Source organism: Miscanthus floridulus, chromosome 14 (assembly GCF_019320115.1).
Source record: "Miscanthus floridulus cultivar M001 chromosome 14, ASM1932011v1, whole genome shotgun sequence".
Taxonomy (NCBI): domain Eukaryota; kingdom Viridiplantae; phylum Streptophyta; class Magnoliopsida; order Poales; family Poaceae; genus Miscanthus; species Miscanthus floridulus.
The window spans coordinates 1,295,164-1,307,819 of NC_089593.1; the positions used below are offsets into that span (position 1 = coordinate 1,295,164).

The following is a 12,656-nucleotide window of genomic DNA, read 5'->3' on the forward strand; positions in this document are numbered from 1 at the left end:
ATGCACTGCGATAAAAGGGAACCAAAAAAGTACCTCAGTCCCGAGGATAGTTCTAAATAGCGGGATTTAGCGCCCGATTTAACGGAATTTAGCGTTTGAGCAGGGCAGGCGCTAGGCTTTCGCGCTTCTAGGGCTATAATCTTGCAGCCGCTAATAGCGGCTAATAGCGCGTTAAATCTGCTAAACTGGCCTCTGTTTAGCGCCCCTATTGGGCCAAATCAGCACGTGCGAACTCCCTTGGCACAAAATCGCAAGGATCCAGTCCAGCTGCTGTGACCGACGTGGAAACAACGAAACATACAGACAAGTAACAAGTTTCCCTCCCCTTCTTGTCATAGTTCTCTATTCTTTACCTTTTTTTTTTTGCAACATGCAGCAGTACTTGCAAATTGTAATGCCTGGACGGCTGGACATGTACGAACTATGAAGCTCTGATGTGTTAATGTCTTCATCTTCAATGTTTAATATTAATATATGTGTAAAATTACCTAATATACTTGCTTGACATATTTTTTTCTTAGCCGCTAAATGGCTTAGCCGCCTATAGCCTTTCTTAACCTTTAAGAAAGCCTACCGCTACGAGGCTTAGCCCCCTATTTAAAATATTGCCGAGGAGGTCAGAGGTCATTGAACACGCATGCCTCGTGGCTCAATCCCATGGCATAGATCTATATATTCACGCACCGCGAAAAAAAATAGCCACTAGCTAGTGATAGGAAAAGGCACTCTAATTGCAAAGCAACTTGAATTTTAATTATAGAGAGTATTGAATAAAAAAAGTATTTAGACTGAAAAAAGACTAGTTATTATACGTGTGGGCTCTAAATTTATCTATTGATGACTTGACTTGGTTTATAGATAAGATTTTATTAGAGCAAGTATAATACATGCAAATTCTACTGGAGGAAAGAGAAAAGAGGAGAGATGGAATGACGAGGCAGTTCTGCATTGGCCACGACACTACCGGAAACCGGCACTTTGCCGAGTGCCGGAAGCTTTGCCGAGTGTATTTTATCGGGCACTAGGCAAAGACAGGTTTGCCGAGTGTTTTTTTCGGCACTCGGCAAAGATGGCTTTGCCGAGTGTTTTTTTTCGGCACTCGGCAAAGATGTATTTTGCCGAGTGCCTTTTTTTGGCACTCGGCAAAGATGTATTTTGCCGAGTGCCATTTTTCGGCACTCGGCAAAATGCATCTTTGCCGAGTGCCTTTTTTTTTTGCCCTCGGCAAAGATGTATTTTGCCGAGTGCCATTTTTCGGCACTCGGCAAAATGCGTCTTTGTCGAGTGCCTTTTTTTTTGCACTCGGCAAAGAGGCATTTTGCCGTGTGCATTTTTTTTGCCCTCGACAAATTATTTTTTCAAAGCAATTTTTGAGGCCGTAAATGAATTCAAATGAAAAACTTTTCAACTACAAAGTTGTATAACTTCTCAAGATCTACAAAGTTTATTTTAATTATTTCTTCATTTGACAAAGCGACAATAACGTTGTTCATAAAATCTACATCTCTCCATATCTCTCATATTAGTTTCATGAAAGTAGAAGAGAGATATATAAGATTTGTGAATAATGTTACTACCACTATGTCGGATGAACAAATGACCAAAATAAACTTTGTAGATCTTGAGAAGTTATGAAATTTTGTAGTTGACAACATTTTGATTTGAAATCATCTTGTCACGCAAAAAATGACGTTTGAATTTGAAAATTTTAAAATTTGAATTTTTCAAAAGACCTCGGATGGAAAAACTTCCTAAATGAAAATTGTAGATCTCCAAAAGTTATGAAACTATGTAGTTGACAACCTTTTGATTTGAAATCATCTTATCATGCAAAACTACGTTTGAATCTCTCAAATTTAAAATTCGAATTTTTCAAACGACCTCGGATGGAAAAACTTCCTAAATGAAAATTGTAGATCTCCAAAAGTTATGAAACTATGTAGTTGACAACTTTTTGATTTGAAATCATCTTGTCTTGCAAAACTACGTTTGAATCTCTCAAATTTAAAATTCGAATTTTTCAAACGACCTCGGATGGAAAAACTTCTTAAATGAAAATTGTAGATCTCCAAAAGTTATGAAACTTTGTAGTTGACCACTTTTTGATTTGAATTCGTTTAGGGCCTCAAACAAGCAATTTACTCTCGGTTTAGTATAATATATGAGGATAGATAACGGAATCTAGACACAAGTGACGGTGTAGTGCAGTGGTAGAGTAGTAGACACACGAGGTAGAGGTCGTGAGTTCGAATCCTGCCGGCTACGTTAGCCGCGAATTTTGCGCAAAAAATACAGCGACTTCGATGGCCGGTGGCGCTGGATGGAAGGGCACTGGCGGGTGGCGGCCTCCCCCCCAAAAAAAATTTTTGCTATTATTTTTAGGTTTTTTTCGCATTTTCATTTTGCCGAGTGTAAATCTTTGCCGAGTGCTTTTTCGGCACTCGGCAAAGGCTTTTTTGCCGATTAATTCTTTGCCGAGTGCGGCACTCGGTAAAGCCTTTGCCGAGTGTGTTTCGGGCTTTGCCGAGTGCCGCAGGCACTCGGCAAAGCGCCGGTTTCCAGTAGTGCGATGGCCGAGGTTGTGGTTGTGGGCTCCATGAGAATGACGATCGCAGCCGATCGGGATCCAACGGAAGACCCATCGCTGAACCTAAACTTAAAATGGATTTTTAACATAATACTTATAGTTTCTAACAGAGTATCTATATGAAAGATCCATTTTAGGTGTCGGGAGAGACATAACCTAAATCTGAGTATCCTTTCTCCTGAAGACCTTTTAGGTCTTGTTGTTGGAGAAGACCAAAAATAGTTATTGAACCCTTTGTCTGTAACACTATATAAAAGACGAATGAATCTTTTATTTTGGATCGTGGTTGTTGGAGACCGTATAAGACAGACAAGGTAGACTGCCAGTGGGAAATTAAAGCGGAAGGGACGAACCGACGAAGGGGTAGGACGCGCCGAGGTGCGTGCCGCCGTGGCTACGTCTTAGCTTCGCGTACTTGTGGTGAGCCTAACGAACGAGCTACCCGACGCGGAGGAAGACAAGCGGACGGCCATGGAGTTTCCGCGCTTGAAGCTCTGGCCACCGGAGGTCGGCCAAACCGCCGAAGGCGAGACGTATGGCGGCGGCAAGTTCCCATGGTGTGGTACTGTCTACAGTCTACTATGAACTGAAGCATGCAGCATGGTAGGACCCCAACGATGCTCAATTTCTCACCAGTTCTGGAAGGACACAGCACAGAAGCTTGCGGCCGTCGGTATGGTTTGCCCCCAGATCGATCCCAGCTAGGCTTTCCGGCTGGCTTCCCTGCAAGTAGGTCAAAACGATGCCATGGTTAGCTACTTAGCTTAATTTTGTGGAGGTGAGGCGCACATGGCGACACAGAGAGGCTGGGGAGACAGCTTACCTGAGCGTGTCTGTGTGCCTATGCGTGACGGTGCTTCGCCGGAGGAGAAGACAGGAGGATAGATGTAGCGCGCTACGGAAATCGGGTGATTATTGCGCCCTTGCGGTCATAATGGAAAGTGGAGTTTGTGGTTTCCTTTTATAGGCCCACCATAGGTGGCTACCTCGGCCGGGGCAGTTCTGCATTCGCCTCGCATAGGATTGGACGACCGTATTATCGGTCAAATGGGAAGTAGCCGTTGGAGGGCAAGAGGGAGTTCACAGTGGGGTAATTGAGATATGATAATCACAAGATTAAGGACCTCATTAGTGTATAGGAGCAGCAAGTGTGCATCCACCTTCCTCATTAGGATTGTTTAGGTCAAGGTGAGAGTTTGTGCTTGTTACTCTTAGTGATTGGCATCACCTAGACGGCTTGGTGACGATCGAGGGTTTGATGATCACACGATGGAGCTTGTGGGTGGCCCAACTCATGGTGTAAACGGTTATAGGTGATTCACTGTGCCGGAGTGGCGAAGAATCAATCTGTAGAGAGCGCTCGGTACTTGCGCGGATCGGGGCGAAGATATGTGCGGGTGCTCCAACGACGACTATTGGGGAGTGTTGACTCTCCGATACCTCGAGAAAACATTGTTGTATTCCTAACCCTTCTCATTTACATTTGTGCAATTTATTTTCATGTTTTTACATTACTAGAGTTGCTATGCTATAATAGGGTTGGAACCTAGAACACAAAAATTTATGCGTATGATAGAAACACAATCTAGGCACAAGGGGTCAAATGGGCTAAGCGATAGAATTTAATTGTTGCGAGAAATTTTAGATTAGCCCAATTCAACTCCTCATCATTTCTTGAGCATCTTGATCCTTTCAGTGCACCACTTAACAAGTTTAGTGACTCCAAAATGCATTTTCAAAGTTCACGGACCCAACTGGCAACCCTTGCAACAACATATATAGTTGTATTGGAAAATTTTGAAATACAGGGTTTAATTCTTTGTGAATATTCTTATTTTTGCACTACTACAAAAAATTATTTAGGAAATAACCAAATTTATTTTCAAAGGTGGGCATACAGACCATCACCTCTATAAATGCTCTTAAACTTTTCAGACGCGGGCGGCTAACCAGCCCACCTCTGAAAAATGAAGGTTCAACATTTCCAGAGTTTAGCCTAGCCTATCAGCGTTTACAGATAGGGCACCCAAACAGCCCGCTTCTAGAAACCAAAGGTCCGGCATCTCCAAAAATCTGCCCAACTCAACACCTACCTACATATAAAATGCCCTCTGATAACCCTAACATTCGGCCTATCTCATTTCTTCCATCATCAGCCGCTACCTCCTCTTCTCTTCTCTCTCACGCTCCCTCGGTCCCGTCGCCCCATTCATTCCAAACCCTGCTATACTCCCTACCCACCCCAACCTGGCCGCCGCTCTAAATGTGACACATGGCCTAGGCTCTCCTTTGGTGGTGACACACGGCTTGGGAACTCCTCTGGTGGCAGCGGGGCTTTTACATTTTTACCATTATTAAGATTGATGCTCATTCGATTATCACTCTTAGAATATCACTTACAACTTTACCAGATGAGAGAAGTTTGAGTTTCTAATTTACCACATTTACGCATGTGGCAAGCCACGACAGCCCGACATGCTGGCGCCCAGTCAGCATAGACACATGAAATGTCCTTGTTGCCCCTGCCTTGCTCCTCTCTCCCCCTCTCCGACAACCAGGTCCCGCAGCTCCTATCGCTGCCAGGTGGGCCCCACTCGTCAGCTTCGTCTTACACCTCCAGCAACGGTGTCCGGACATTGCACATGAGCAGGTTCTTGAGGTTGCTGAGCTTGCCGAGCTGCGGCGGGATGGACCCGGAGCCGGTGAGCACGAGGCCGCCGAACCCAGCCGCGATGACGGTGTTGACGACGTCGTCGTGCGCGGGCACGAACTTGAGGCACCGGTAGTAGGAGACGCGCCACACCTTGAAGGTGTGGTCCCAGGAGGCCGAGTAGAGCATGCCGGCGCCCTCGTCGAGGCTGAGCAACGACGACACGGTGTCCGAGTGGTAGAGCCACACCACGCGGCGCTAGCAGCCCCGGCCCCTCTCACCCTCGCCGCGCGGCGAGAGGACGTAGCTGGAGGGGTTCACGGAGCTGATCAGGAGGTCCCCGAGCGGCGGGAGCGACCCCACGCGGCGGTGCACGATGGCGGGGTAGCCACCGGCGTCGCCGTCGGCGCGCCACACCCGGACCTTGCTGTCCTGGTGGCCCATGAAGATGTGGCCGTAGGCGGCCACGACGATGGCCTTGATGAGCCCGCTCTCGGTCCAGAACCCCGCGAGCTCGCGCCGGTCCCGCCACACCCACACGGTCTTCGAGTCCGTGCCGTCCTCCTTGACGAGCGACGCGATGAGCCCGGTCGCGGTCGCATCGTCGGAGCTAGCGTCATCGGCGCCGGCGCCGCCGAGGCCCGGGAGACGCGCCCACGGCGACTTGGGCGGGTTGTACGACCGCGACGGCGAGGACGACACGGAGCCTTGGAAGGAGGAGGAGCTGTAGCCATCGTCGTCGGAGAAGGAGGAGTTGGACGAGAAAGACCGAGGGGAGGAGACGCGGAGGAAGCGCATGAGCTTCCTGCGCTTGCCCATGGATGGAATGGTGGGTCGGTTCGTGGAGACGTGTGGTACTTGTGTGTGCTGCTCTCTACGCTTGTCGCGGCCGGTCGAGGGGGAAAGAGGTCTCTTTAATGGCGTGCTAGCTGGATCGCGCAGCTAGCTGCCTCAGCTCACGGTGGTTGGAAGATGAAGCCGATGAGTGGGGCCCACCTGACAGTGATAGGAGTTGCGGGACATGGTTGTCGGAGAGGGGGAGAGAGGAGCCAGGTAGGGGCAGCAAGGACATTTCACGTGTCTATGCTGACTGGGCTCTAGCATGTCGGGCTGGCGTGGCCTGCCACATGCGCAAATGTGGTAAATTAAAAACTCAAACTTCTCTCATCTGGTAAAGTTGTAAGTGTCATTCTAAGAGTGATAATCGAATGAGCGTCAATCTTAATAATGGTAAAAATGTAAAAGCCCCAGTGGTAGCCCATGGCTGGGTGTTACTCTAGTGGCACCCACGATTGGATCCATCGAGGAGTGTGCAGCATCAGGCAACCATGGCTGAATCTGTTGAGGAGGACAAGGGCCATTGCCGGATCCGCCGAGGAGGATGGTGACCACAACGGACGTACTCCAATAGATCTAGGTGGTTTTTGATACTTCTCTTGACCTAGACATTCCAATTCGTCTCCACGCTCTACTATCATCTCCCTCTCCCTTAGTTGCAAATCCAGTGGAGCGGCTGCTCCTGTGGCGTATGATAGGGGAGGGGTTGCTCCGGCGACGTACGAAGGCGGCATGGTGGCATCGACAGTGGCGTGGTGGGATCTACTGCATCTCAGTGGGCTTGGTAGGATTTTTTTTTTGGTTCTTTATTTAGTTTTCTGTGGTTGGCAAATGCCCCACCTATACTGTTCTCCAATAACATAGACGACTTCCTAGAGGCGGGTGAGCCACCCGCCTCTAAGAGCAAGTATAATAAGAGGCTGTAAGCTGGCTAAATACTGAAGTGGAGGAAAGAGGAGAGGAGAGAGAGGAGAATCGGGTTATAAGCTTACAGCCAGCTTAGGCACAAGAACCTAGAGACTATGTGACAGAGACAAATCACTAGTAGAGAAACAATCTTTCATCGATGGCCAAAAAGTATTTAGTCCCGGTTTAAAAATTACAATCATAACTGAAGGGAGGACTGAACCTTTAGTCTCGGTTTGTAATACAAATTGGGACTTATTCCACCCTTTAGTTCCGATTGTAATGGTTACCAAGACGTGTGTCAGTGGGAGAAGCTTTAGTCCTGGTTTGAGACACTAACCGGACTAAATGTGTAACTTTTAGTCTCAGCTTGACACATGAACGCGAACTAAAGGTACCTTTAGTCCTGGTTTGTACCTCAATTCCGGACTAAAGGTGCCTACAGAGTAAATTTAAAAGGAAAGCATATCTTATCTAAGTAAGTTGTGTGGTGAACCATGTATTAATAGTGAAAAGCTAACTATTATATGGGTGTTATTATATGGGTGTGCTGAGAGAAACCTTACAGCCACCAAACGGTTGTACTATATTATTATTAGCCTTGCTCTAACAAACTTATTTGACTGCTTCTATAAAACTCTTAATTAATGCAGTAGTGTTGCTTCTTGTACTTCTCCTTTCCGGTCCACCATTTTGAACACTTTGCGCCATGTCCCAAACATGACTATTGGTGTAAAAATAATAATATGTTATGAATCAAGTAGCGGGGATCCTTGATTTGACTTTAGATTCTACACGTTGCCCTGTGCCCATGCTTGTTACTGCCTGCTTATACTCCACATGGTGCCATGTTACTCCACATGGTGCCATGTTACTGCCCGAGTACCTGTCAATGAACTGGCCGGCTCATTTTTAATAGAAGAGTGCACATACGAAGGCATATAGTTGATTATATATAGCACGATTTTCCTAGTGGATGGCTAACACCTGCCATAGCATGTTGGTTAAGCTAGCATAGATGCGATGGATCCACGGCGGATGCAGTTAAATATATTTGTAAAAGTTAAACACTGAATTTGTCAGTATATGCTAGCTAATATATTTAGATAAATAAACTATAATAATATTTTGCAGCACTCCCACAGACAGGATTAGTAGGGGCGGCTGGTGAGGCTTTGTAGAGACGGCTCGGCCAACCATCCCTACCATATCGTCTCTATAAATCATGTATCTGTAGAGGTGGTTCCCCGACTGCCCTTACAAATCGATTTGTAGAGGCGGCTGTTGTTATCAGCCGTTCCTACAAATCGATTTGTAGGGGCGGCCGTAGTACCAGCCGCCCCTATAATACTTGTTTGTAGGGGCGGTTCAGTCTAGAACCGTCCTCTGAACCGCCCCTACAGTACATTTTTCCGCCAAAAAAATTTAAATTTACAATTCAAATTCGACCAGAACATATATATATATTGTGTTTTTGTCGAATTTGAATTGTAAATTTGAATATATATAAAATTCAAATCTAACCAGAACATATATAATTCAAATATGACCACAAGCACAAAAGCATTATATAAACTACCATTACAAGTCCAATTCACAGGAATATATATAATCCATTGTTAAATAGACATAATTCACAAGTCTAATTTGTTCCACAAGTCTAAACCGTCCCACAAGGTAAAACCAATGTCAAATTCCATACACATTGTTATCAACGGTCTTGAGCTAGCCTTTCAGTCTCACGAAGATATTGGTACTGAGGATTTCTACCTAAGTCAGAATCTCGATCATGGTAGGTGCCTTTGACGTGCACATTAGCAGAGACCTGCACAAAAGCATTCATATCAATAGTTAAAGGCGTGCCGAGAAGATAAGTTCAAATCGAAGTAAATCAGCTTTCAGAACAATCTGTACTTGACACACATGGAAGAAATACTAGGGACTTTAATTCAGCCCGCCATATTTCTTTCTATTCATCTATTGAACATTATGCAAAGAAAAAAACAGCATGACTAAGGTCCATTTTAAGATCTGGAGCAAAGGCAAATATCAAAATTAGTTGCTTTAGCTACACAACTGCTATGAAGCTAAATTTCTTGCAACCTACACCAGCTACCTAGTCATGAAAACAAAAAGGAAGAGGTGCATTCCATCTAGATCGAGAGCATAAAGTGTCATAGAAATTTTTAATTTCTCACTATATCCCTAAATCAGTTCTGGAAATCGACTAAATTTGGTCCAGATCTCAACAAACAACAAAAATACCACACAAATCCTAGACAGAGCATCACGACACAGTAAAATAGGGGACTGGATATGATCGGGCCCTTCAAACCGGCTCCTGGGAAATTTACATGTGTTTTTGTGCTGATTGACAAATTTTCTAAGTGGATAGAATACATGCCTTTGGTACAGGCATCTTCGGAAAAGGTTGTCATGTTCCTCGACCAGGTCATCCACCATTTCAGCATACCCAACAGCATCATCACCGATCTGGGTACTCAGTTCACCGGGAATATTTTTTGGGACTTCTACGATGAAAGGAGCATAGTAGTAAAATACGTCTCGGTGGCACACCCTAGAGCTAATGGACAAGTCGAGCGGGCAAATGGCATGATCTTGGACGCATTGAAGAAGAGGATGTATAGAGACAACAACAAAGCTCCCGGAAGATGGCTCAAGGAGTTACCAGCCGTGGTCTGGGGCCTCCGAACTCAGCCCAGTCGGAACACCGGCGTTTCACCATACTTTATGGTTTACGGCGCTGAGGCAGTTCTCCCACCAGATATAGCTTTCAGACCAGCAAGGGTAGAGAACTTCGATGAGGGCAAGGTCAATGAAGTACGAGAGCTAGAAGTAAACAGCGCAGAAGAGAAAAGGCTCGATTCTTGTGTACGTACGGCCAAATACCTTGCTGTTTTGCGCAGGTACTACAACAAAAATGTTAAAGAGCGGTTCTTCGTGGTCCGGGATTTGGTCCTGAAGTGGAAGACGAACCAGGCTGGTGTCCACAAACTTGCAACCCCATGGGAGGGACCATTCATGATCAAGGAAGTCACACGACCAACGTCTTACAGGTTGGCTCGCCTGGACGGTATGGACGTACCAAACTCGTGGCACATCAACAAGCTTAGACGTTTCTATGCTTAACTACTGAGATATGTACTCCTTTTGTACTTTCGATTTCCTTCAATAAAGCAATTATGATTTCTCCGACCACTCTATTGTGTCATTTCGAATTTTATGGTTATTCTAACTTAGCTAGTTAAAACCGACCACCACTCCTTCTACGGTTTTCGGAGCAGGCCCTGTCTCCGGTTCCTCCCAATACGTGCATGGGATCCGCTCTCTACGTTACGGGTGATCGGTAGGTCCCCCTTGGTTTAACTTTTCTGCGTCTATGTGTGTACAGGTCACTGGACCTCACACTCCGACCACATGGAAAACTAGGGCCGCACAAACTTTTCGGGATGATGTGTCGAGCACGATGGTACAACTAAACAGAATGTTAATATGTTCTTACTTAGTTACACCAACATAAAGTATCAAGCTTAAATACGCTTTATACAAAGCAAACAAGCTTATAATAATATACAGTTACGTTATTACAAGCTTGCCTGAAGAGGCTCAAGTTCACAATAACACAACTATGTCCTCTTTCTACAGCTCTAAGCCTATTACATTGGCTGGTCGGGGCGCATGGCACTTTCTGCTCGCCGCTTCCGATACCCTACTCGAGTCTCGGGGACTCTTGTGCTAGTTGAGCTGAAGGGGATGGCCCCACCGGTGCCTGGCTAGTCGAGACCGTAGGCTTCATTGGTTGGCTTGCAGCTGATGGCATTTCCAGCTGACTCGTCGATGGCGTACCCTGTACAGGTGCTGTCCCACCTCCACACAGGTTAATATCGCCAATTATCTTTGACGACAAGTCCAGCTAGGCCATCCGAAGCTCCTCTGCCTTGTCTGGGTCTACCTCCTTCGGGTACCCAGCCTCTAGGCGCTTGAGATCGATCAAGGGGTAGTGGGCACGCACCATGCTTAGTACATGGGCACCCGTGTAGTCACCAGCCTCCTTCACGAACTCCTGGAACCATCCCCACGCTTGTCTGCATCTCTCGACCAGCCCGAGCTAGGGCGTCCCCGGCTCTTCCTCTGTGAGCACCGGGTCGATAAGGTCGAGGACGGGCACAATGCCAGTTGCCACTTCTTGGCACCGGTTCTTCCACGTGTCCCGCTCCTCGGTGGCCTTGAGGCATCGTGCTTTCCAGTCATCACGTTCTCTGATCATGGCCTCTAGGTGCTTCTTGGCATTGACTTTCAAAACTGAACACAGTACAAGACATCAAATGTGAAAACACGACAAGGCAAGGTGGGCAACAGAATGAGAAAGGTGCTCTGGAATACTTACTTTTTAGTTCCTCCTTCATTTTGTTGGTGTGGTCTTGGAGTTGAGACTGGCTGTGTGCTAGCTTCACGTTGTCCTCCTTTAGGCGACCACATTCTATGGTCACACGACTATTTTCCCCTTGGAGGTGGGCCACTTCAGCTTCTAAACCTGCATTACAGCTGTTACTACCAAGAATACAACAACACAAGTCCTGCACTTGCTATGATAAGATGAAACTTTACTTGTTTTCTCTAGCTCTTTGTTATTGAGCTGGCCGACCAGGGTTTGGTTCTGTGTTTCTTGATCTATCCTCTCCTGGTCGGCGGCTTCGAGTTGGCGCCGTAAGCGTTCCACTTCGGCCGCCAGTTCTTTATTGGTCGCCGTGATTCCTTCAATCTGGTCGAAGCACCTCTTTCGGTATTTTGCGGTTTTCATCAGGTCCTGCATACAGACAAGCTAAGTCAGACAGTTAGACTACATAACAGGGTCAAGGATTCAAGCCAAATGTACCTGGACTTCTGTCACCAGATGCCTAGCCACCCGTTCGACTCTTAGGGTCTCTTCGACCTCTGGGATTTCTTCATGCATAACCCATTTGCCGTTCTGATAGCGTGACACATATACATGTTGCCTATCTTGGGGATGGCCCAGGACCTCTTCTACTTCTTCCTCTTCAGCCTCCTGTTCGGGAGGCGGCGCTGGTCTGGAGTCTGCAGACTCCACAACCACCAGGGCTTTTCCACAAGCCGTCGCGTCGGCAAGAATGCTCTGGGCCACTTCTAGCTGCTGCTCCTCGGCTAGATCCGGCTCCCTTGGCGCCATGGTATCCGCCTCAGCAGGGTTTGTGCTCGGAGCACTTATACTCTACTCGGCTATCTTCTTGACCAGCCGCTCGGGGACTAGCGTCTGGTCGTCCGCCTGCTGAGGTCCAGGCGGAGTTCCTACTGCAGGCTCCTCCACGGCTGGCTGCTGGGCAGTTTGTCCCGCCGTTGCTGGTGAAGTTGTGCCGCACCTGGCTAGCTGGTCGGGGTTCTCAGTGGACACCGACCTAATATATCAGAGACAAGTTTAGAGGATAATAGTATCCAATGCAAATTACAAGCTTACATCAAAGATATAGATACTTACAGCTTCGATTTGCGGAATGATGTTGCGAAGGAGCGTCTCCTCGACCGCCCCTGCTCCACGTGCTCGACAGGTTCCACCAGGTCTCTTTCCACCTCCGGTACAGGCGTTGGGGTTTGATGCTCGACATTTCCCTCGTTTGTCCTCTGTGTTGCAGTGGTCGG

General features: G+C 47.0%; 1 pseudogene; it reads right to left on the reverse strand.

Moving 5' to 3' along the window:
* Positions 1 to 5,195: 5,195 nt before the first annotated feature.
* On the reverse strand, positions 5,196 to 6,056 carry LOC136505670 (protein JINGUBANG-like; annotated as a pseudogene).
* Positions 6,057 to 12,656: the final 6,600 nt, after the last annotated feature.